The sequence below is a fragment of the Oncorhynchus keta genome, chromosome 13 (assembly GCF_023373465.1).
Source record: "Oncorhynchus keta strain PuntledgeMale-10-30-2019 chromosome 13, Oket_V2, whole genome shotgun sequence".
Taxonomy (NCBI): domain Eukaryota; kingdom Metazoa; phylum Chordata; class Actinopteri; order Salmoniformes; family Salmonidae; genus Oncorhynchus; species Oncorhynchus keta.
Genome location: NC_068433.1, coordinates 19389290 through 19416361, shown reverse-complemented (window position 1 = coordinate 19416361; position 27072 = coordinate 19389290).

The window sequence follows — 27072 nt, the reverse complement described above, 5'->3', positions numbered from 1 at the left end:
AATATTGGACATCAGTATGTAGGTCTGATTACATGAATGTACAAAGGTCTGGTAGCTCAGATCCTGACTAATGGAAACGTCTCCTCCCAGGTCTCTCTATCACGTGGCACAAGACAGGGTTGTCCCGCAGTTCCTCTCCTTTTTCCTTTGGCTATCGAGCCACTTGCAGAAGCTTGTAGATTATCCATCCACGGTGTTCGTATAGGTGGGCGCAAACATCTGGTCTCATTATATGCTGATTACATTTTGCTTTACCTCACTAAACCAGAGATTTCACCCGAGCATTAGTTGACATCCTGAAAGAGTATGGGACCTTTTTGAGGATATAAAAAAATCTATAGAAGAGTATAATTATACCTTTTAACAGGGCAGCATTGCAGAACCCGATCTTAGACCAGACGTTTTCTTGGAGACCTCAGAAAATGACATATCTAGGATTGCATATCAACTGAACTATACTCCCCATCTCAAAAAGGTTAGGGAAGAATTGGATAGATGTAGGGATTTAACATTTCTTCTTATTGGGTGTGTCAATTGTGTAAAGATGAATATATTACCAAAATTCTTGTACCTTTTTCAATCCTCGCCATTTCCTATTCCCAGAGTTTTTTTCAAACAACTTTAAAAGGAAGGTCTCTTCATTTCAGTGGAAAGGGAAACCCCCCCTGGAGTGAAACACAACTGTATTCTAACCATACTCAGAAGGAGGACTTACTCTACTCTCTTCCAGTTGTTTCACGGGGCATCTCAGTTAGAGGCTGTGTGGCAAGATACAACAAGTTCACCCTCTTGGAGACAGATAGAGGAAGAGTGTCTTTCCCCTGTTTCATTGGCATCTTTACCTTATAGTAAAGCTTTGCCAGGTCTCATAAACAACCCTTTCATTAAAAACACTTTAAATATATCGATTGAAGTCTGAAAACAAACAGAAGGGCAAAGATCAATATATGAACAAACACCTTTCTATAATAACCCCCATCTTACCCAAACCCCTGAGAGATGCTGTTGCATGTTCTTGGTTCAACAAAGGAATTAAAATAACTGGTCATCTGTATAGAGAAGGTGAACTACTATCTGTTCAACAACTGGCATCTCATTTTCAGTTACCTCAAAGTCATTACTTCACGTACCTACAGGTTAGGCATTATATTGCCACTCGGCAGAGAGATAGGATTCAGCCCATGAGTAAACCTGTAACTGGTAAACTGGCTGGAGAGGAAAGAGGTAAAAGGTTTCATTTGTTACATGCACTCTAGTCTTCAAGCTCTGTTGGGGAACGATGAAGCTCTGAAGGTCTACTTTACACCAGAGTGACTGTATAAGATCAATTCTAAATATATAAAATGCTGCCCGAGGTGTAAAAAAGGGGTGGGCACATTTATGCATATGTTTTTGTCCTGCCCTGAACTAGGCAATTATTGGGAAGATTATTCAGATCTTATCACAGGTCACTTGTATGACTGTACCACTAGATCCTTCCCTTATTCGTCTTGGAGATCACTGTTCTACCAGTTATATTGTAGCGAAACGAGATTCATTAAACTGGCAGTCATTGCAGCCAATAAATGCACAGCTATTATATGGAAGAGTGACACTCCGCCAAGCAAGCAGATGTTGATAAAAGAACTAACTTCCTATGTTCCATCTGAAAAAATGACGTACAATTTACGTAATAAACCCTTAGAATTTATTGATGTCTGGGGGGACTTTCAGCAGTTTCTAGAGTCGTCACCTTAGCTGGCTCATTATTTTCTTCATTAATGTATTATTATTTGTTTTTGCGTTGAATAATACATTTTCTAGCATTGGATGTGAAGGTCATTCTGTTTCATTTTTTTGTTGTTAATCATTGAAGCTAATACCGGTAGAGGGGAGGGAGGGGAGTGTTCATGTGTTGGGGAGGGAAGGGTTTTGTACTATGTGCTCCCATGTAGCATGCTGTTTTGTGTAGGTGGAAGGAATAACGGGGCATTATCTGTGTCATATTTGCTGATGATTGTTAAGTTGTTTAAAAAATTAAAAATGCCAATAAATAGATTGTAAAAAAACAACAACAGCAAAACAAGTAGGCCCTGTGAGCAGCACCACAGATATTGAGAAGAGCAAGATGCAAGACTTATATATGCTCTCACACATCCACACAAAGTACCTGTTCATGTGCACGATTCGTTTCACGCTGTTAAAGCGTGCTACCCATGGGACCAAAATAGCGGAGAAGTTGAGCGTCACACTTCAGCGCTCTTAGTTGATGCGGACATTGACCCAATGTGCTATTTACTTTCTGCATCTACGTCATTGCTGAGTCTACCTTTATAAATATTATTTGGACGGGCAAGGAGGCACAGTAGGGTGGGCCAGGCCCCCTAAGGCCCCTCATAACGCCGGCCCAGTATGTTACAGTAGTAGTTTATGTTGCAAGTATTGACCTATAACAACCTCATCGTCTTATGATAAGAATTGACTGCAACGTTTTCACACTTTTCACACACAGACTGTCACCTTACAGACGTTACAGTGGCTAAATTCAATGTTTGGAAAGACCACATTATATCAAGATCAGTACTGTGCAGTCAGCGTGTCAACAAACCTAGCAAGATTTAGGTTTGTTTTGTCCTGTTTGAGTGCAAAACTATCAAGCAGCATAACATTCGGTCTGGTTAACCAAGAAGTGAATGGGGTAGACAGTGGATCAGAACAGTCTATGCTGACAAGCAGCCAAACGTTTTTAATTGATGGTATTTAGTTGTTGAAGTAGACAGTTCTTACACAATGATTCAAAAGGGCAATGAACTTTTGCTCCATAACGACACCGTAAAACTTAAATGGGCTCACGACCATTTCCTGTAGTGTAGGCATTTTTTCACTTGAAATAAAAGTTGCATTATTGTCATCACAATGGTATTCAGGTAACTGTTTTCTTGAAGGTTGTTATGAATGATACTGCAACACTCATAAAAGTGTCATGGCTGGTTTGCTAAAGCAACTCATGTATGCTACTAGACTACTACACTAGACAGGTAACTTTGCAGGGAGACGCTTATATTAATTTCAATTAAATCTGGGCATAAGTGTGCTGGCACCACGTGAGCCTTGCAAAAAAATATGTTCTTGTTTTATTTTCCAAACCTACTGCTTTTGCGATTCCCTAGTGCAGTTTAATAGTCACTATTCTGGTATGGAATACATTTTCCTGTTGATCTCAGACATGCCCTAACATGTCAAAAAAAATTAAGTATCACAGAACACTGATACATGTTTGCACACCAGGGCACGGCTGTTATCTTTTGCATGGATCTGGCTTCTACTTTATATGTAAGGCCTTATTATGTAGGCTACACCAAGGAAGACAGTCTACCGACCAGTTGAGCAGGTTGAGAGTGCAAAGGGTCAAAGGTCATCGCATACTGAGCCATAGTTAATTCTAATATATGCACAGACAAACCAGCGGACATAATTGAATTTCCTTAGAGGCGGTAATGAAATGTACCGAGGTACAACGCGTTCCATTAATGTCAACAGATGCCTTGTTTATTGGACAACTGTCCTGTCTTGTGAAGCAATCGCTTGTCCTTCTTACACCGTGCCTGTATATTGCCTGTGGGTTTATTACTCAGTGCTCTTGATGAAGCACTGTTTTAGAGATCAGTGAGGGCACGTGCTTGCACAATCCTCGAATTGTTGCAAGTCGGCATACATTTTGTCACTCCGAAAAGTCTTGCTCAGTCAACACAAAGGACTTAGTGTGTACAGTTCGGGTGGCAAGTGTTGACGTGTGATGCAAGAACCTAGTCATTTGGGATGACGCACCACCACCGTCATGGGTGAGATACCTATTCATAAGCGTTAGATAAGGTCGGTATCAACACTGTTTAATGAATGTAAATCAAATAACTCATAAAGTCAGTCAATGGGAATTGATGAGGGCATGTCATTTCTGTCACCTACAGTGGACATTGTCTGCCATTAGTAAACAAGTGGTTAGTTTCTAACAACTTCTTCAGTAAAAGACGCTGTATGAAAAGGCTCTCCCACACCTGCAGAACAGTTTTTTAGGTGCTCATGTCCCCGTGTGCCTCTCCGGTGTCACTTTCCAGCCCCAGACAGAGCAAAGGAACGAGAACAAGGAGACAAATACACTTTATTTATGTCCTAATTTAGATTATAATAACATAGATGATATAGCATGTCTCAGTCTCAGGCTGTCTCAGTCTCATAATAAACAAACAAACTTGCAACAACTCTGAATTTTGTGAATGCCATACTTGGCAAGGATGATAAATTGTATGATTTATGATGTTAACATATTACTAAAGCTTCTTCCTTCTTGAGTGGAGGTTTAAAGGGACAATCTGAGATTGGTACATACATTTTTGTACTTTTGAATATAGCCATTTTTTCTTGAAGTATTGACTTATAAACGTATCAACCTTATCCCAGATTGCCCCTTTAAGCTTTGCTAGTTTTATGTCTCCTGACTGTCAAATAGAGATGGGAGGTAACCAAATCTAAGGGGTGTGTCTGTGTGTGTCAGTCAAATATTGAATTGTTTGGGCAGGTTCTGTTTGAGATGGTTGTGTCCACTGACACACCCGGTTTGTGTTTCATCAACATGTTGACAATGAATTAGGTAGCCAATAGAAATAGGATCTAAATGCGACATCACATGTTGGTGTTAAATCTCTTTCTTCAACATTATGCAATAGTATTACAATCTCCATGGATATAAACATCTTCAAAGATACAACATACACATTTACACACGGTTGACATGGGTTTGGGTGGCAATGGAAAACATGCACCTGGATGATAAGATTAGCAAGTGCGCTCGTTGTTGGCACTGATTCAGACGAGACGTTGTGATGAAGTAAAGGTTCAGTCATAATGGCAACCAATCCACATTACAAACAACGGAGGCACCCAAACTGTTTACGGGGTTTATCTGCAAGAGAACAAGCTAAAATTAAATGAAATTAAAATGTTTAAAAAATGAGAAAGAAACTGGTGGTGGACAGGTGGCTTAGGTTAACAGAAGCTAGGTTACAAAAGCTTAGGTGTGTCGGGGAGGGGAGGGTGGAAGAGACCCAGTGTCATGTTGAGTTTAACGGGAAATAACACAGGTTTTTACCTTGTTATTCTCTTAGGCTTCTCAAGGATATATAATGAATAAGGATATATAATTGATATACCAATGCTTGATGTTTTTGAATGCGTTTTAACATCTTTTTTTTTCAGTTGAGGAAATTGATTGGCAAAGGATACAATCTACATTTTCATGTTTCTTCTATATATTGACCAACAGGGTAAAGCTTGACTTGACACGGTCTTAACCATGTGATATGTCATGATATAACTTGTCATAACCATCATAAGATGGCTATAACACTGTCATGCCACATATTTAGAACTGTTGTGACATTTATTGCATTATTTTATGGCTGGTTATGACACCTACGTAAGAGTGTAAAACCCATCAAATCTACCACACAAGGCAAAATATTCCATTATCAAGAGTATGTTTATCTTATATAACATTTTCTGAAACTAACCATCTTACATTTTCATTGTAATTTCACACAAATTGATGTCAGGCATGCACTTACCCCAAAATGCACAATGCTCTGTTGCTGATGACTGGGATGAATGCAGGAGCAGGATAAGTGATAGACCTATCTGGTTTATTTTATTTTTGACAGTATCATAAAGAGTATGTTCTAAGTCCAAGTAAAGTGACACAGGAGGGTCATAATGATTCTTGACACTGTTTTAAAGTGCATTTTTTTGAGTCCAAGAAAAGTGACATAGGTTGGTCAAAGTGCTTCATGATAGTGTCATAAAGTGTATTTTATGCAAGCTTTTTCAAATAAAACGTGACTTTAAAGAATTCATGAAAACAACAGCAACAAAGGACTTTACAGTAAGAAGCACACTTCTTGGCAAGGAAAATAAAGGAGGGTTGTGACACTCCTTTGTAGGTGTCATAACCAGCCATAAAATAATGCAATATATGTCACAACAGGTGTACATACAGTACCAGACAAAAGTTAGGACACATAGGGTTTTACTTTATTTTAACATTTTAGAATAATTAGTGAAGATGTCAACTATGAAATACACAGAATCATGTTGTAACCAAAAAAGTGTGAAACAAATCAAGATATATTTTATAGTTGAGATTCTTCAATGTAGCCAAAGATGAAAAAGCATGGGAGGAGGAGAGATGACTAGAAACGATTCGGTTGGACGTTTTATGTGTGGATTAATTGTCGGAGTAGAGGTCCTTGTGCATTTCAGGTAAAATAACTCAATTATTGTCTAGCAACAGCAAGCTAGCTCAATAGGACAAATTAGCTGGCAAGTGCAAGCTAACTAGCCATACATGTTTAATGCTTTTCGACCTGTCCCCAAATTAATGTAATCGGTTCAGAGTTTGTTTTGATATTTTAACCTGCGTGTCGTGATCGTGTTTGGTGTCGGGGGACAAAATACATTTATGCACGATAGCGCACGATGCCGGTTTGGGTTCCGTGTTCGACTTTTTGTCTCTTAAAGAGGTTGAAGTCGATCATCAATTCAGTAAGCAATGGTTCACTGTCTTAGCAAGATGTCTGAGGGAGATAACATTACCTACAGCAGCACAGTAAAGTGCCCTGAAGTCTGGACATGGTGTGCTGTCACACAGAGTAGAGTAATACATTGTGACAGGTTGGATGCCCCGTTGTACATGTTGAATTAGTTTAAATATACTCAAGTTAAATTGACAACCATTAGTCACGGTACAGAGATATCTAGTAGAGACTCAACAAACTGGACGAATATTTAAATAAATTGGCAAATGTAGAATAGATTTGAATTGTAATCATCCTTATGGTGAAGAACCATCCATCAATCATATTTAAGGGACTAATTGTGTAATTGCCCTTGCTTCAGTAAAATTTCTGTTGCCACTAATTTCACTCCATACCCATGTAGCTGCAGTCTCCCATTCCCATGGGCTTCTCATATCTCGGCTGATAACTGTCAGCTATGCCCTGGAAGGGAGGAGGGAGAAAATACAAACATTATGTGCTACCTTTGGTATGTTTGTCTTCTAACTACAGCTTCCAACTCATTATATCACTGCAGCCTGATAAGTCAATGTTTAATCAACCTTTTATGATCCCTGTGCGAAGTGATGTAATGACACAGCGAGCAGCGCGGTATGTTTACAGAGCTGACGGTTGGGAGACCACCAGGCTGAACACGACAGGGTCACGTGCTGCGTAACCTCGGTAAATGACCATTTATTAACCTGACAGACAATACAGTGAGAAAAGATACCTGGGAAATCGGTAAGAATGACGAACAAATGGTGGTCCAAGCAACGTTTCAGAAAGAAAGCCTTTTGATGGTATTTTTCAATAAAACTGGATGAAAAAAATGCATTTGGATTCAAGTAATCATGTAATCAAGAAATCAGGATTTAATGTATGAGAAGCGAAGCAAACTTGTATTTTCAGATTTTAACAGTGTAGCCCAAAAACTTGGTATCAATGGTCAATCTGCAATTGGAAAAACAACAAGTGGTTGGCCTGCCACTAATTTGTTAAACAGCTGAGGGATGTGGCTGGAGAAATGTAACCACTCTCAAAAGCACGGACATTTTTAACTTACATTCTTCAAAAATCAATGGCTATGTATCATTAATTGGTGTCAGTGGCTAGGTAAACAAACCCGAAGATTACAGTCTCTTCTGGTTCATATAGATCGGTTACGAGGCAAGGAAACACATATGTAATTGTGTAATTTGGGTGAGCTATCCCTGTAGGACGTCGCTGGAATAACAACCACCGGTCCAGGGATTCATCATTACGCACACCTGGCACTCATTATTACGCGCACCTGTTAATCATTATGATTCACACCTGGACTTCATTACCTTTATCATTTCCTCCCCTTTATATGTCACTCTCATGTTCGTTCACCAGTTGGTATTATTCTTGTGTACCGGTGTGTAGCCAGCCACATGGAATTGTCTCATTCCTGGTTTTGTTGTTTTATTAAATGTTTCACCTGCACCTGCTTCCTGACTCACAGCTCCATTATTACACATGTGAAGTTCGTAGGAGCACATTCAGGTTGGTTTCAAATGAAAGCTAAGAGTCTAAACAAAAATTTAAACGCAACATGCAACAATTTCAAAGATTTTACTGAGTTACAGTTCAAATGAAGAAATCAGTCATTTGAAATAAATGTATTTAAAAACATTTTAAAGGTAGTGGATCATAAAACCAGTCAGTATCTGGCATGACCACCATTTGCCTCATGTAGAGCAATACACATCTCCTTTGCAGAGTTGATCAGGCTAATTGTGGCCTGTGGAATGTTGTCTCACTCCTCTTCAATGGCTGTGCGAAGTTGCTGGATATTGGTGGGAACTGGAACACGCTGTCATACATGTCGATCATGAGCATCCCAAACAAGTTCACAGAAGTTACAAGTAAAGGTAGACCATTTAGTTATATTGTTTTTACTAATAACAATTTGGGTTACTGTATGATTCATTAAGTGATTAAAATGTGTCATTCTGTTATTGAATTGGCTACAATGGGGAATCATAGTCACAAACCACAGCTGGGTCACCTGCTACTGTCCTCCCTTCCACTGGCATACTGTTCAGCTCATAGCTGTTTTCTTTCTCTTTCTGATGTCTGGTGGTCAAAGCAAGAGTGATAAAACAGTCTGGAAAACTCCTCCCTCTCCCCTATCTCTCATCTCTCTCTCTCCAGTTAATGTCACCTCTCCCAGCTCTTACTGACACCTAGCCATGAGGCGCCTCTCTTTCCATGTACTTTAACCAGTCCCCTCACCCACTGAGCTCTGACTAACACCAGATTTCCATGGATGTTAAAAAGCAGTTGAAATTTGGTCATTCCAAACCCGAACCAATCTTGGAATGTTTCACAAGTTTCGACAGCACAGTACTTGTATTTGCATTCATTATGGACGCCCATTAGTTCCTGCCAAGGCAGCAGCTACTCTTTAAAAAAACATAACATTACATTTCGCAACAGATTTCACAACACATTAAGTGTGTGCCCTCAGGCCACTACTCTGCTACCACATATCTACAACACAGAATCCACGTGTGTCCGTGTGTGTGGAGTGCGTATGTTATTTGCGTGTGTCTGTACATGTGTCTCTTCACAGTCCCTACTGTTCCATAAGGTGTATTTTTTTAATCCATTTTTTAAAATCTGATTTTTACTGCTTGCATGATTTACTTGATGTGGAATAGTGTAGCCATGGCTCTATGTAGTACTGTGCGCCTCCCATAGTCTGTTCTGGACTTGTGTACTGTGAAGAGACCTTTGGAAGCATGTCTTGTGGGGTATGGATGGGTGTCTGAGCTGTGTGCTAGTAATTTAAACAGACAGCGCAGTGCATTCAGCTTGTGAACACTTCTTATAAAAGCAAGTCGTGATGAAGTCAATCTCTCCACTTTGAGTCAGGAGAGATTGACATGCATATTATTAATGTTAGCTCCCCGTGTACATTTAAGGGCCAGCTGTGCTGCCCTGTTTTGAGCCAATAGTAATTTTTCTAAGTCCCTCTTTGTGGCACCTGACCACACGACTGTAGTCCAAGTGCAACAAAACTAGGGACTGTAGGACCTGCCTTGTTGATAGTGTCGTTACTAGTGAGTTACTCTTCATTATGAACAGACCTCTCCCCACCTTAGCTACTGTTGCATCAATATGTTTTGACCGTGACAGTTTACAATCCAGGGTTACTCCAAGCAGTTTAGTCTCCTCAACTCCTCAGCTAAATTTCCAAGATTACAAGATTTAGTTGAGGTTTAGCGTTTAGTGAATGTTTATTTTTTTATTTTTTACATTTAGGACTAACTTATTTCTTGCCTCCCATCCTGAAACTGACTGTGACTCTTTGTTAAGTGTTGCACTGATTTCACTTGCTGTAGTAGCTGACGTGTATAGTGTTGAGTCATCAGCGTACATAGACACACAGGTTTTACTCAGGGTCATTAGTATTAGAAAAAGGTAAGCTGTCCTGGGCAACGCCTGACTTTACCTGGATCATGTTGGAGAGGCTTCCATTAAAGAACCCCCTCTGTGTTCTGTTAGACAGGCAATCCATAATATAGCAGGGGGTGTAAAAGCCATAACACATTTGTTTTTCCAGCAGCAGATGATGATCGATAATGTAAAAAGCTGCACTGAAGACTCACAAAATAGCTCCCATAATCTTTTTATTATCACATGATCTTTTTTTTATGACATTTTTTATGACATGCATGTTGAATGCCCTTCCCTATAAGCATGCTGAAAATCTGTTGTTCACTTTGTTTACTGTGAAATATCATTGTATCTGGTCAAACTTTTCCAAAAGTGTACTAAAGGTTGGTAACAGGCTGATTTGTCAGCTGTTTGAGCCAGTAAACGGTTCTTGGCTGTTATTGAGTAGCGGAATGAATTTTACTTCCCTCCAGGCCAGATAGCACACACTTTCCTGTAGGGTTAACTTGAAGAGATGGAAAATAGGAGTGGCAATATCATCAGTTTAACAACATGATATCTCAATTTACAGTACGTTTGCCAATCGGCTGTGCAGGCAGACTTATTTGACATTTCTTTTCCCAAATCCCTCAAACATAGTTTTTCAAATCCTCATCAATCCATAGGGATGTAATAGTTTTTACAGTAATTGTCTTAATGGGTGCATGCTTATTAGTAACTGGAATAAGCAATTTCATAAATGTGTCAAGTGCAGCGCCTGGTGGCTCCTCACTACACAACACAGACCAGTAATTATTCTTTACATCATCAACATAGGAATCACTACAAAACTTATTGTATGGCCTATTATACACTATATTAGGCCCAGCCTTTGGAACTTTGGTTTTCCTACATATGTCTACTGTATTGTGATCACTACTTCTGATGGATTTGGATACTTTGAATTTCATCCGATTTAGTAAAGATGTGATCAATACATGTTGATGACTTCATTCCTGTGTTTGTTAATACCCTGGTTGGTTGACTGATAACCTGAACCTGGTTGAAGGCACTGGTTATAGTTTGAAGCTTTTTCTTGAGTGGGCAGCTTGATGAAAGCCAGTCTATATTTACAGTATAGCACAGTACAGCACATTACAGTACAGTAAAGAAAAGTAAGGTATAATTTACTGTATTGTACTGTACTGTACTCTACTTTAGTGTACTGAACTATACTGTGCTGTGCTCTAATGTGCTCTGCTGTGCTTTACGGTGCTGTGCTGTACTGTCCAAACTTGTGAAATATGGACATCTATGATTGCTACAGATTTGGTCCGGACCAACCAAATTTGGTCTTGTTTGGCTCATTAGAATAATAGCCAGTGTGAAGAATAAAACCCAAACATACAAAGAAGGATGTTCTATTTTTCTACCTTTATGTATCTTTTCAGAAAACATTTGGCATGAAGAGAATGACATTCATAATGATGCATTTCTGTATAGTACAGATCCGAGACCCCTGATGTCATTCTTTTACTATCATTTTGTTACCAGGTGTTAGTCCACTTCACTTACTGTAGTTCAACAACTAAAATATATTTTTTCAAAGTCAAGGTGTCATGTCATTAGCTGACACCCCATTGTTTCTGCAGAATTTCTGCATTATTTCTGTTTTTTAAAACATTTAAAACTGATGGAGATTTTACTGTCATTCTGTTACCAAACTGTCACGCCCTGGTCGAAGTATTTTGTGTTTTTCTTTATGTATTTGGTCAGGCCAGGGTGTGACATGGGTTTTTGTATGTGGTGTGTAGCTTAGTGGGATTGTAGCTTAGTGGGGTGTTCTAGGAGAGTCTATGGCTGTCTGAAGTGGTTCTCAATCAGAGGCAGGTGTTTATCGTTGTCTCTGATTGGGAGCCATATTTAGGCAGCCATATTCTTTGGTTGTATTGTGGGTGATTGTCCTCAGTGTCTTGATGTCCTTAGTCTGTGTTAGTTTGCACCAGTTAAGGCTGTTTCGGTTTTCACTACGTTTATTGTTTTTTAGAGTTTGTGTTTTGGATTCGTGTTACGTTGTGTAAATAAACATGGATCACAATATACGCGCTGCAGTTTGGTCCGACTCTCCTTCACCTTCTGAAAACCGTGACACAAACTTTACATCTGCACTGTTCTCCGAGTTAAATTGATTTTTGTTCAATTTTCAGTGGCAAATGTTAAAAGTTGTAATTGTGCATGGAGGTTTTTGTTTACATTTGTAATTAATCGGAATCTCAGCGTCATTCTGTTAACGTGGATTTGTCCAAAACTCCCACAATGCTTGACAAAGATGGAACACTGTGTTACATAATGGACCTAACTTAGTGAAGCAAGCTACACTATTATTACAGTCCGTCATGTGTTTGTGTTTGGACTTGTTAATGGACCTACTGCATTATTAACTGATGTCAGTCTCAGCCACGTATGTATGTAAAAAATAAAGCTACTCCATTGATTGAGTGAGGGAAGTAGGCATAGAAAAACATCCCATGATCCCCCTATAGGATTTAAGCAGCTGACACCACTGTTACGGGTCATTATCATCATTCATTCATCGACTGGCTAAACCATTTAATCTGTGAGCAAAATGAGAAAGCATGGCTGCCATTCAAAAAGCAGCCTGTATAATGCCAATAAATAACTATACTGAACTGTAGACAACATTCTATATACATATATATTTAACTTAATTTTTTTTTTTTTTACCCCTTTTTCTCCCCAATTTCATGATAATCCAACTGGTAGTCTTGTCCCATCGCTGCAACTCCCGTACGGACTTGGGAGAGGCTGTAGACGACATTCTGAGTAGATCTTAGATTGGATGTTACACAGATAAACAGCTACGTTTTGAACCATTCCATGAAATGGCGTCAGTTTCAGAGTAGGTCCTACAAATCCATCGTCATCAAGTATGATACACTGTATCACCCAAGGAGTCAAGGAGATTTCTTCAAGCTTTGATCTAAATGTCTGTCCATATCTGTTTGAGGTATAGCTTGTGGAGCTTCATTGTCAATATGCTAACACTCAAATCAGACATCAAGAAGTGTAAACCAACCCTAGTTATAAAAACATAACAAACTGTTTTCTCTACAATCGCAACAGCACATAATAAACGCTTAACCCTCCATACTATTGTGGACTGTACATTTTTTTGTGGGGTTAGAAGTAAGCCATATGTCATGGTGTACTCAGTTCTGTCAATCACTTCAAGTGTTAAAATGACATATTATTGCCGTTTCCTGTTATTGTCAGGGTCAAGATAAGGGCGTTCGTCTACGGCAGTCAAAATCAGTCATTGTAAACGGCAGTCAAAACCAGTCATTGTCTTTCACATTGTAAATCCCTTCTGTTGTGTATGTCATTGTGAGGTTCGAGCCATAATTACGTCCAGATGAAAGCATATGGCATAGCCTTTAATAATCGCCACATCAAAACAACAGCTTAATCCAAGAAAGTCGTCAAGTCTGTCTTTGTAATGTTATTTATTAGCTCCCCAGTTAAAACCCCTCAGTGGCATTTTTGCAGCGATTCCGATGCAGCGTTCTATTATCGTCTTATCAGCCGAGCAGTGTTCCAGGGATGGTTTTAAGAAGTCAAAGACATTCTTGAAAGGTTAGGCAATAAGACGGACCTATAAAAAGGAAAAATGACTCACAACAGTTCCCCTACATAGGTCAAAAGTTTGGACACACCTTCTCATTCAAGGGTTTTTCTAAATTTTTTACTCATTTCTACATTTTAGAATAATAGCAAAGACATCAAAACTATGAAATAACCAGTGGTGTAAAGTAAAAAGACTTTAAAGTACTACTTAAGAAGTTTTTTGGAGTATCTGTACTTTACTATATACATTTTTGACTACTTATGCATTTTTTACTCCATACATTTTCCCTGACACCCAAAAGTACTAGTTACAATTTGAATGCTTAGCAGTAAAGGAAAAAGGTCCAATTCACACACTTATCAAGAGAACGTCCCTGGTCATCCCTACTGCCTCTGATCTGGTAGACTTCGTACATTATGTCTGAGTGTTGGAGTGTGCCCATGGCTGTCAAAGTTTAAAAAAAGTCATAAATAAGGTAATTGTGCCATCTGGTTTGCTAAATATAAGGAATTGGTTGTGTAGAATTGAGTTTTACTTGGTACATTTACTTAAGTATGACAATTGAGTACTTTTTCCACCACTGACCTTAAGTACATTTCAAATCTGAAATGTAGTGTTTAACTGGGTTACTTTCACTTTTACTTGAGTCATTTTATATTAAGACATGAAGGTCAGTCAATTCGAAGGGGGAAAAAAAGTTTCTTCAAGTGCAGTCGCAAAAAGCATCAAGCTCTTTGATGAAACTGGCTCTCATGAGGACCGCCACAGGAAAGGAAGACCCAGAGTTACCTCTGCTGCAGAGGATAACTTCATTACAGTTAACTGCACCTCAAATTGCAGCCCAAATAAATGCTTCACAGAGTTCAAGTAACTGACACATCTCAACATCAACTATTCAAAGGAGACTGCATGAATCAGGCCTTTATGGTCAAATTGCTGCAACAACAAAGAACTGCTAAAGGACACTAATAAGAAGAAGAGACTTGCTTGGGCCAAGAAACACGAACAACGGAAATGGAAATCTGTCCTTTTCTGAGTCCAAATTTGAGATTTTTGGTTCCAACCGCTGTGTCGTTGTGAGATGCAGAGTCGGTGAACAGATGCTCTCTGCATGTGTGGTTCCCACCATGAAGCATGGAGGAGGTGTGATGTTGGGGGGGTGCTTTGCTGGTGACACAGTCAGTGATTTATTTAGAATTCAAGGAACAGTTTTAACAAGCATGGCTACCACAGCATTCTGCAGGGAAACACCATCCCATCTGGTTGTGCGCTTAGTGGGACTATCATTTGTTTTTCAACAGGACAATGACCCAAAACACACCTCCAAGCTGTGTAAGGGCTATTTGACCAAGAAGGAGAGTGATGGAGTGCTTCATCAGATGACCTGGCCTCCACAATCAACCGACCTCAACCCATTTGAGATGGTTTGGGATGAGTTGGACTACAGAGTGAAGGTAAAGCAGCAAGTGCTCAGCATATGTGGGAACTCCTTCAAGACTGTTGGAAAAGCATTCCTCATGAAGCTGGTTGAGAAAATGCCAAGAGTGTGCAAAGCTGTCATCAAGGCAAAGGGTGGCTACTTTAAAGACTCTCAAAGATAACATTGTTTTTAGTTACTACATGGTTCCATATGTGTCATTTCATAGTTTTGAAGTCTTCACTGTTATTCTACAATGCAGAAATTAGTCAAAAGTAAAGAAAAACCCTTGAATGAGTAGGTATGTCTATATTTTTGACTGGTACTGTAGGTATCCCTAAATTCGAAGATGTTGAAAATGTTAAGTTCACTCTGGCTTTACAGTACATTATAGGCCAATGAGATTAAAGAAATATATTTTCTTTTGACTTGTATATACTTCACCTTACCACGCATGTAACGGTGAACACAATAATGCATGGCATTGTCCTACATAACACATCAAAACACAGGGTATCTTTTGTTAACAAGAATTTAGTATGCTCATACGCTACTGTCTTTGCAAAACATGACCTACCAGTGTATCATAGTGGCTGTGCAGTACTTCAAATCCAGTTCCACCATTTGATTTACGAGCGTACCCTGGAGAGGAAGCAGCAGGGTTCTGTCCCAAATGGCACCACATTCCCTTTATAGTACACAACTTTTGGCCGTGGTCCATAGGGTTCTGGTCAAAAGTAGTGCACTATGTAGGGAATAGAATGCTTACATTGGGGCAGACACTCGTAAGAGCTGCCATATGCCTCTTAAATAGAGTGTGACAGGCAATATACCATCTTCAAAGGGGCATTAAAACCTGTTTACACTCCCATTGCCAGGTGAGTGTTACCTCCCCATTAAATTCCATAAAACATGCAGCTTGACAACCTTGCTGCTGTTTGGGGTCAGTGGTATTGACAGTGCTTCTTGAGTTGGTGAGCAGAGGGTTGTGAGTTCACGACCATGTTGGGATAGAATTTGCATTCCTTTACACTGCACCAATCTGTTCTACTTACCCAAATGCACACATACAGTAAGTAAACATTGAAGGTGTAGGTTACGTACAGCTGCAGTCATGATTAACAACAGCCTAAACTCAATTTTGTGATGCAAATGCTGTCTGTCACCTTTGCACCGTGGAGAGTGGAATGCCGTCCGGCGTCTCCAGGCAATAATTACAGCAGAAATATGTTCACCCCGTGGATTCTTTAGTGTGGTTAAGATCATGCCATGGTGCTGGAGGCTAAAGGGTTTGAACAAGCATTTAAGATACACGCCACTAGGCTCCCGACTGGTTCGGCATAAACAAGGATATAATTAATGGCACATTATTAAAGAATATAAATACAGACAAAACACGTGCACACACACACACACATTTGTTTTACTATCTTTGTGGGGACCCAAGAATGTATTTCCATTCAAAATCCTATTTTCCCTTAAACCAACCCTTAATAAAACCAAACTAAACCGCACACACGCACGCACACACGCACACACCTGGTAACTGACTGCACTGTCTAAAGTACAGAGCATTACCCATTGAGGCAAAGGCTTTCAGCTTCTGAAAAGTGTTGTCAGTTCCATTTAAAAAAAATATCATACTTCACTTTTGCCCGTTTCACACTATAGGGCCGAACGGGACCTTACTATGCTGGTTCTAGTACAGCTTGTCTTTGCTTGGCTCACTTTGACCCAATTGTGTGCTTTTTGAACTACAAAATGAAAGGTGCCAATTCCTATTCAGTTCAGGTAGTACATCAAAACCTTTCCTACAATTTGGTGTCTACTGAACGCGACCTCGATTTGTCCCGATTGTGGTAGTAGTTGTCTATAATAGGTCTTGGCTACATACACAAGCATCCGATACTGCAGAATGAGTCCTCCTTCACTGACATTGTCTGAAATGTTCCATCAGACACGTATCAACCTGTTCACTGGATCAACAACTTAGACATGCTCAAACCTCATGTTAATCTGTTCTCCTACGGGCAAATGTCAAAGAAAGAATGATAGAATTAGATCATAATTCATAACCATAAAATGATATTGCATGAGTCTACTTTATAGACACATTAGATTAGCTATAACATCTGACAAGTCTATTTGGGTTTCTGTGCTTACTTAATCACCATTATTGCCCAAACTTCCCTTACAACATGCTTTCTCATGACCTATATCGTATTCTACCAAACCTGTAGACCCCCAGTCATTGCGCTAACGCTAGTTAGCATTGGCTTGTGAATCTACCTCTAACGTCCTTCATACTGCACGCAGATACCTAAACATGGTATCCACAAGTTAATCTGACTCTGGAAAAGTAGAAAAATGCCTGTATCACAGTATCCCTTTAAAGATGCAGTATTTGTTTTGTGCACGTTGCAGCACAGCATGCCACACTCACCTGGGTTAAAACCTGTAGGTACTAAATAATCATCAATGCTAATCACTAATCACTAATGGTGATGTGATTCAATAATGGAAAATCCTCCCACGTGTTTCTTTCTGTTGAATGGTACCCCTAAATTCTCGTATTCACATGTACATTTAAATTAGACTTGGGGGCTAGGCCTGTTTGCATTTCAATCGATGTCATTCATTCCAATGTTATTTCAATCCATTTAGGGGAAACAGCCTTATACAATAGTAGAACATGTATCTTTTGAACTTGTGTGACGCCCAATAAGCAAGTCTCACTTGTGGTTTGAGGGTTATCAGTCACCAATTGCCTACCTGAATGTTCCAGTTTGGCTAGTAGTTACTAGTTGGTATATCTGGTTGGTAAATCTGCTACGCTGTGGACAGTAGACACTCCTTAGTGGCAAATATCATAGACAAAAACATTGAGGTTGAAAATATAACTGTGTATTCCATTGAAATGCAAAATACTAACATTCTAATGAATGTTTAATACAGGAAATGCTAATTTTTTTTTGTTGCCATAATGCCACAGACAATAGCCCTCTTCTGACTACAAACGGGGGTCTTTCAGCCAACCAGTTCGTTTTGGGAATCTATCATCCTACTGTTTTCACTGGTGGGCTGTAAAGGAATTACTGCATTTTGACTAGCTAGCCAACATTCAGCAAATGGCTAATGCCAGCTACTTATATCTGTGCTTATGCCAGAATTACTTTTCTTTCTACAAACACTCAACTTCCCACTTCTGTACTGTGCTACTCACAGTAAGACTTGCTGTGCTATTTGAAAAAACTCCATATCCAAAGAGAATTAGCAGCATTTTGCATTCTTTCATCAGGTAATGAAATAATGCTTTCCTTTTCCAGAGTAACAGAAAGGGCATATATTTGAGTGATGTGTGACATCCTATTCTGTGCATCTTCTGAGATACAGTCTCTGAAGACAGTAACGAGATGTTGCAAACAAGCTGTGATGTAGAGAGAATTGAAATGAGGAAATACAGTGAAAGCTGCGAGAGAGTTACTTTCAAAAGTTTTTCACCGACATTAAATAAACTTCCACGGGGTTACATTGGGACAATGTGCCCCAGATCTTCCTGTCAGACCAATGGTTTTAACAATACTTAACAAACGTTTGCTCTGAGAACGAGAGAGAGATTCTCAAACGCGAGGCACACAACAATGTATACGTATGTAATCCCACAACATTCACACGTTCCCACATGAATGACCATTTACACATCTGACAACTAATTTGTCTTTATCGGTCTTCCCAGCCGTACGACATGTCTCAGTATCCAATGACAATGGTAAATGAGGACTGTGGTAAGGGTTAGACATCCTCCTCAATGAACAGACAAGGTGCCTGTCAGTGGGATGCATAATGCCTGTCAGTGGGATGCATAATGATTAGCCCGCCTAAAGATAATCATTAACAGTCACTGCTGAATGCCTGATTGCAATTACCTCCCCTGTTGGTCGCTGCAATGCACAGCCAGCTGGTTACGTCCCAAATGGCACTCCATTCCCTATATAGTGCACTATGCAGGGAATAGGGTGCCGTTTTGGAAAGCAGACAATGTCTCTCTGGCGTGCGTTTGAGTTGAAGTCATTGTAAATTGGCATAGAGCAAAGGTCAGAGTCCTCAGGTAATCAGAAGAAATCAGCTTGTCTGTCCAAATGTTGGTTATTAGGTTATTAAATTATTGCATCTGAGCTCCTAGAATGTGCAGCTGTCCTTTTTCTTTTTCAAGTGTTCTACTCTGCTAGCAGCACGTCGCCTAAACAGGTGTGCATTTCTTTCACCTTCAAATCAGAAGAAATCAAACACATTTACAATGTGTTGTAGAAAATGTAATAATTGCAATTATCACATCTGACCTCACTGTAAGGACCAATGAGAAATAGTCAGGGCAGTGTAGTGATGTAGGTTGAAATGTAGCTACTTCGTGTGTCTGGTAAAGTACGCTGGCATAGGGGAGGCTCAAATGCTTTACCTGCAATTGATTCAAATGACCCATTGGCTCTTTAGCCTTCTGTTCGTCGTTATTTATAAATCACACTGAATCATACTGTAGAGATGAATCAAAATTGAACAGAGTAGCAATAATAGCTAAGTAAATAAGAACAACCTCAATTCCCTAACTCTTTGCTCCCAAAAAGCATGTATTCGTTGAGTAAAAACATAACAGTACAAACCCACGACAGCAGAGTGAACATACAGAGTTGTATTTCCTCCTTGAACAGAAGAGGCCCCAGGAGTCCTATGAGTAACAGGCTGCTAAGAGGCTTTTCTCCTAAGCACAAAGAGCTGTCTGTTAGGCCAGGGGGATCCGGGGATCCCTGGAGTCAACTGGGCTATCTTCAGGGGGAGTGTATGTGCGGGCTGAGGAGGGTGGTTGGTGAGTGGCTGAGACAAATGTGCTGTGGTGGTGTCGGCCGGTGTGCGGTGTGTTTCAAACGGTTTCTAACTGTTCAACAACATGCTTACCATGGCTGGGTCAAAGGTATATTCAGAGAGGAAGGCGTGACGCGAGAGGGATAACTGGGCCCAAAATCTGCCTTCTCCAGCAAGTGGCTTATTTTCTTTGTGTGTCTTATTTGATCGAATAGAAGTTCCATAATGCTTAGGTTGTTACGAGTTTACTGATATATGTAGGACACGTCACATCCTGGCAATTCTGAGAAAAAAACACTTTATATCGGAGTTGTGCCTGTTGTTCCACACGCATATCTGCCCCCTCCCTCATACGCTAGAATGGTCCCACCTGATCTTGCCTACTCCCGACTGCCTTCAATTTTTCCCCCAATACATTTTTATGAGCAGCCACTTGAGTATCTGGTCAATATAATGGATATTCTGTGGTATGTTAGAGGTAATAAACATTGGGACGGTTCAAAATGGCCAGTAAGAGAAGAGGCTTATAGAACGGTTAAAGAGTTCAACCGCCTTTTCCATGCATTAAATTGTTTTCCTCAGCTGTAGGCAATGGTTTATGGCCACTTAACTCCTTACACTTGTGGGAATTGGCCTATAGGGATAGGGCTAAATCGAAATGTTTCTTACAGAAGAAATGCATATGCATAACCATGGTAGCAATTGAGAGGGAACAGTTTGGACATTATGGGGAAATTATTAGACTAAAAGTGAGGGCACCACAGTTCACCTGACACAAGACTGAATTCAAACATTACACCGTTGATTTTATGTGAATTTGACATTTTCTGTACTTTTCGCCGCACTTGTTGATGACAAAATCTGATAATACTCTGGATACGTTCAGTAACATGATAAGAATATTCCTGGAAAATGTTGGGTCGGTGCAACATAAAACAATAAAATGGCAAGGATATTGAGTGAGAGGTCTAACTGGTGTTTCCAAGCGGCCACACACCTCTCCAAAGGTTGCACAGTTATTTCAGTGCACTGTTACGACTCAAAGAAGAGTCTTCCACTACAAGGTGCTTTTTTGAGCTCTCATAACCTGTACTGTTGAGGAACTAGAGCAGGGTCCCTCATCAGGTGGTGATTTTATTTGGCCCCATGTTTTCTGAGCAAAAAAATAATACACGTGGGGGACAAAAAATACAGTAAAAACATTATTAAATCAAATCAAATGTATTCAAAAAGCTTCTTTTTCATCAGCAGATGTCACAAAGTGCTTATAAAGAAACGCAGCCTAAAACCCCAAAACAGCAAGCAATGTAGATGTAGAAGCACGGTGGCTAAGAAAAACTCCTAGGATCCTAGGAAGAAACCTAGAGAGGAACTAGGCTCTGAGGGGTGGCCAGTCCTCCTCTGGTAGTACATGGCTATTAAGGCCATATCGTTCTTCAAGATGTTCCTAACTTTCATAGATGACCAGTAGGGTCAAATACTAATCACAGTGGTTGTAGAGAGTGTAACAGGTCAGACCCTCAGGAGTAAATGTCAGTTGGCTTTTCATAGCTGAGCATGCAGAGGTCGAGACAGCAGGTGCGGTAAAGGGAGGGAGGGAGGGAGAGGGTCGTAAACAGCAGGTCTGGAACAGGGTAGCGCGTCTGGTGAACAGATCAGGGTTACGTAGTCACAGGCAGAACAGCAGAAACTGGATCAGCAGCATGACCAGGAGGACGGGGACAGCCAAGAGTCATCAGGACAGGTAGTCGTAAACGTAATCATAAACGCTGACACTGTATATTACAGGAGTTTCATGATATGGAAATGTGAAGTGCACATTTGGACTCACGAGGGAATGGTTTGCTTGTATGACATCAAAGCGGTATTTATTATAATCCTCAATGTCTCATCTTTGAAGATACATTGAGTCCCCACTTAGACACATTTTTCATATTTTCACTCCCTCACTGTTGTAATTTTGGAAGCTATAGTAATGTCTACATTTGTTTTTGCCACATTAATTCTATTTCAGACACCTTAAAGTCTACTGTTAAATGATATCATGTAAGCTAAAAATAAGAAATATATAAAAACATTTCCTTAAAATATATTACTTTGAGATTCCTAATGTTACTGTCCCCACAACAACAACAAAAATACTTAAATACAAATGATTTTTGTCCTTGAAACATTTAATTGAAATACTGTGGAATTCCAATCATTTCCATGGAAAACTACTTCTACTGGGGAGTGCCAATATGGCCGACCGGTGTCGTCAAAGCAACTCAATGGCCAATACATAGTACCAGCAATCCAGGATTTACTGTTAACTGTGTTCAAAAGTTTGGACTCACCTACTCATTCAAGGGTTTTTCTTATTTTTACTATTTTCTTTGTACATTGTACAAAAGTAGTGAAGACATCAAAACTATGAAATAACACATATGGAATCATGTAGTAACCCAAAAAGCGTTAAACTGATCAAAATATATTTGATATATTCTTCAACGTAGCCACCCTTTGCCTTGGACTGTCGTATCTCTGCTTATTTGAGCTGTTCTTGCCATAAGGATTGGTCTTTTAACAAATAGGGCTGTCTTCTGTATACCACCACTACCTTGTCACCACACAACTGATTGGTTCAAACGCATTAAGAAGGAAAGAAATTCCACAAATGAACTTTCAAGAAGGCACATCTGTTAATTGAAATGCATTCCAGGTGACTACCTCATGAAAGTCATTGAGAAAATGCCAAGAGTGTGCAAAGCTGTCATCAAGGTAAAAGGGTGGCTACTTTGAAGAATCTCAACTATAAAATATATTTTGATTTGTTTAACACTTTTTTGGTAACTACAAGATTCCATGTGTTTTTTCATAGTTTTAATGTCTTTACTACTATTCTACAGTGTAGAAAATAGTAAAAAGTAAAGGAAAATCCTTGAATGAGTAGGTGTGTCCAAACAATTGATTGGTACTTTACATCATTGGCAAAAACCCATACAGCGCTGTGAAGCGCAGACCCTGAGGTCTGACGTCAAAGTATAGTATGTTAGTATAAAGCCACTGTGTTCCAATTGAAGCGCTTTCAATGTCCAAATCTGCTATTTTCAACCCGCACACAGGTACGAGTGTAAAGGGCTACTGGAAGAAGATTTGAAGTATTCTAATATACTTAATTTGTACTCATCGGCTTAGTTATCCATCAGCCTCTTGTATCACGGCGCATATGTAAAACTAATTTAGGATATAATTCTAGTGTCTGCACTTTCTTCTTGGAAAAACAGAAGCCAAATAACATGAGTCTACAAAGCATCAGTGTTTTTTTGAGAACACACACCACAGAGTACAGGGGTCGTTGACAGAGTAGAGGGGTCGTTGACAGTTATTCGGACCTGCTGACATTATGCTGCTCCAAATCCCCTCTCTACAAATGATCTTCAATTTTTTTCTTCCTATTTGAATAGGGGGCTTTAGGTTGTGCCAAGGAACCATTGTCAGTATCAAGGCCTAGTCTGCCCAGATGTTAGAGGTTCCTCATGAACCAACCACTGTTTAGAGAGTCATGAGGGTGGAGTGAGGATTAGACCTGGGTTGAAATAGTACTTGAATGAATTTGAAATACTTCATCTGTGCTTGATTGAGCTTGACTGGCTTAATGGCCCAATAAAATAGTCCTAATATGGTCAACCCTGCCCATCTGGCACTCTAGGCAGAGTAGAGCAAACGCTCAAAGTATTTGAAAGATTTCAAATAGTAGTTGAACCCAGTTCTGATGAGGATTGGACACCTTGGTAGATTTTTTTATATACTACATTGGTTAGAACTGTCTCGCAATAGATTTTTTATTTTTGCGGTCTAGCCTCAAATTTGAATAGTGAATTCCTATTTCTGGCTCCCTACGACACTCCATCAAACTTGGGGCTGAAAGCGATATCTCAGACGGTAAGAAGTGGAGGTCTGTGAAAGAGGAGGATATACTGTATACTGATCCGATAAAGTTAGTTACACAATCACACCAAAACTGGATAACCACTTAGTCAGTAGTGCTAAGAGGATTTAAAACGTAAAGACACTTCTATTGCCTCCTAGACCTATAACAAATCAGCTCCCATCTGATACGATTGGGAACAACTGTCACGACTTCCACCGAAGGTGGCTCCTCTCCCTGTTCGGTCGTTGTCACCGGTCTACTAGCTGCCACCAATTCCTTTTTCTTTTCTGTTAATTTTGTCTTGATTGTTGTCACCGTGTTAATTATGGCCTATTTAAACTTCCAGGGCCCGCCTGCTTTTGTGCGGGCTTTTTCTCACTGTCAGTGGTGAAATTATTTTGCTTACGTATTTTTCTGTCTGTTATTTTCCCTGGTTTTGGGAAGATACAAGTGGGGCAAAAAAGTATTTAGTCAGCCACCAATTGTGCAAGTTCTCCCACTTAAAAAGATGAGAGAGGCCTGTAATTTTCATCATAGGTACACTTCAACTATGACAGACAAAATGAGAAAAAAAAATCCAGAAAATCACATTGTAGGATTTTTTATGAATTTATTTGCAAGTTATGGTGGAAAACAAATATTTGGTCAATAACAAAAGTTTATCTCAATACTTTGTTATATACCCTTTGTTGGCAAGGACAGAGGTCAAACGTTTTCACAAGGTTTTCACACACTGTTGCTGTTATTTTGGCCCATTCCTCAATGCAGATCTCCTCTAGAGCAGTGTTTTGGGGCTGTTGCTGGGCAACTCCCTCCAAAGATTTTCTATGGGGTTGAGATCTGGAGACTGGCTAGGCCACTCCAGGACCTTGAAATGCTTCTTACGAAGCCACTCCTTCGTTGCCCGGGCGGTGTGTTTGGGATCATTGTAAGACCCAGCCACGTTTCATCTTCAATGCCCTTGCTGATGGAAGGAGGTTTTCACTCAAAATCTCACGATACATTGCCCCATTCATTCTTTCCTTTACACGGATCAGTCGTCCTGGTCCCTTTGCAGAAAAACAGCCCCAAAGCATGATGTTTCCACCCCCATGCTTCACAGTAGGTATGGTGTTCTTTGGATGCAACTCAGCATTCTTTGTCCTCCAAACACAGATTTGAATATGTGTAAAATGATTCTACCGTACATATGAGGTCGGCCATCATTGGAAGAAAATCCATCCTGTGATACAGATACGAGGGAGTGATCTGGTTGGGAAAAGAGTGATTGGGAGCATACTTTGTGCTTCTTCCCATGGGAATGGCATCCCTGCTAAGTAGCTTCCCTACCTCTCCTTGCCCCAACCTGGGCTCGAACCAGGGACCCTCTGCACACGTAAACCACAGTCACTCACGAAGCATCGCTACCCATCGCGCCACAAAAGCCACGACCCTTGCTGAGCAAGGGGAACAACTACTTCTAGGTCTCAGAGCGAGTGACACCACCGACTTAAACACTATTAGCGCGCACCACCGCTAACTAGCTAGCCATTTCACATCAGCCACATTAAGCACTGTCAAAACATTCAAAGACGTTTTTATGAGGAAGTGCAGACAGACGGTTTGGAACAGAGGATGATGGGTGCCCCATAATGACAGAACTAGGTTCACATACAATTTGAAATCTTTCAGATACATTTAGAGTTTGCTTTAGCCTGCCTTGAGTGCCAGATAGCTGGGGTTTGCAATTTTGAACTATTCTATTTGTTCCATTGTGCAAGGCAAGCTCAATCAAGCTCAGTCAAGTATTTGACATGATATAAAATAGTATTTGAACCTGAATGACAATAATGAAACATGAATTCAGAGTCTGAATGAACACATTAATACAACGAGAGAAATTGAGCCGAAAGAGTGACGGGGACAGGGACGGGGGACAAAAACAGAACTAAAATGAAGACTTAATGAAGTAGATCGGTCAGCACCAGCACCAGCACTAGCGCTGTCGATGCTCCAGCCAGTGGTAATGGGGAGTCCTCCTGAAGTCTGACAGGATGTTTTTCGATGTCAACTACCTTCTTCGACATGTGTGTGTGTGTCTCTCAAGGGCAGTTGGATATGTAAAAAACATATTTCCATTTATCCCCACACACTTGTACAGGTTACACACTTGTTTCTCTGTCACATCTTGTCTGGTCTGGTCTGTCTCCACTGAATTGTGTGTGTGTGTGTTGTTGGTTTGAGGCTGTGTTTTTCTTCAGCCAGTCTTAAAAAGCTGCACATTGTTCTTTCCACAATGCATGGCCAGGACAGGAAAGGAGCCACGAAAGGCCAATACAATATGGGGTTCTCGATGAATTCTCTGATGGAATGAAGTTAGAAATGACATGATTGCAGTGTAATTATGTTGAATTGTAAATACATAAGATTAAACATTTTCATGAGTAATGTTTTTGTGTGTTTTGCCACATGGGAACACAGAAACATTCAAGAGTCAAATTGAATGTATTTACCATATTAACTTTAACCCAAAAAGGTTTTAACAACATGCACCTTGAGCTAATATAACCAAAGTCCAGAGTCAACTGCGGACGCCCAATGCTGTCTGTGGTTCAGGGGGGGTCGTCATGTTCTATAGGGCAGAAGATCAAATTCACTTGAACTCTGTAAGCCTGTTTATCTGTTGTTGTGGTGTCTGACCACACACTGCTGACCTGAAACTGGCCTCATTGGATCTGAGGATCAAAGGTCTGAGGTGTTGGGGTGGAATTCCCAGCTCTCTACACTAATGAAGTTACAACGTTCCACATTTGTCATATTAGGCGTGATAACAACAATTTCCAAGCTGGTGGAAATAAAACTACATGTGAAGTGAACAATCAACAATCTCTTCAAAGTAAACTAAAATAACTCCTGTCTCTTCTCTGCAATCTATTACCACTCATGATACATAAAGTTAGCTGTCAAAAGCACTGAAGGTGTCAAAGCCTTGAAACAGCCTAGTCTTTGATTCCTAATATAGCCATGTAGGGTTTCTGGGCTCGAGAGAAGTAACATTTAAAAATGTAAAAAGATCAAATTCAATGAGGAGTTTGTTTTGTTAACTGTATTTGTTTTATATATATTTTTTACAGTTGAAGCTTCCTGGCTGATGTTCCACTGTATTTATTAATCTACACAGCTCAGTGGATTGATTATCAGGTTGTGTCCCAAATAGCAGCCTATTCCCGTTAGAGATCAATACTTTGGACCAGGACCCATGGGGCAC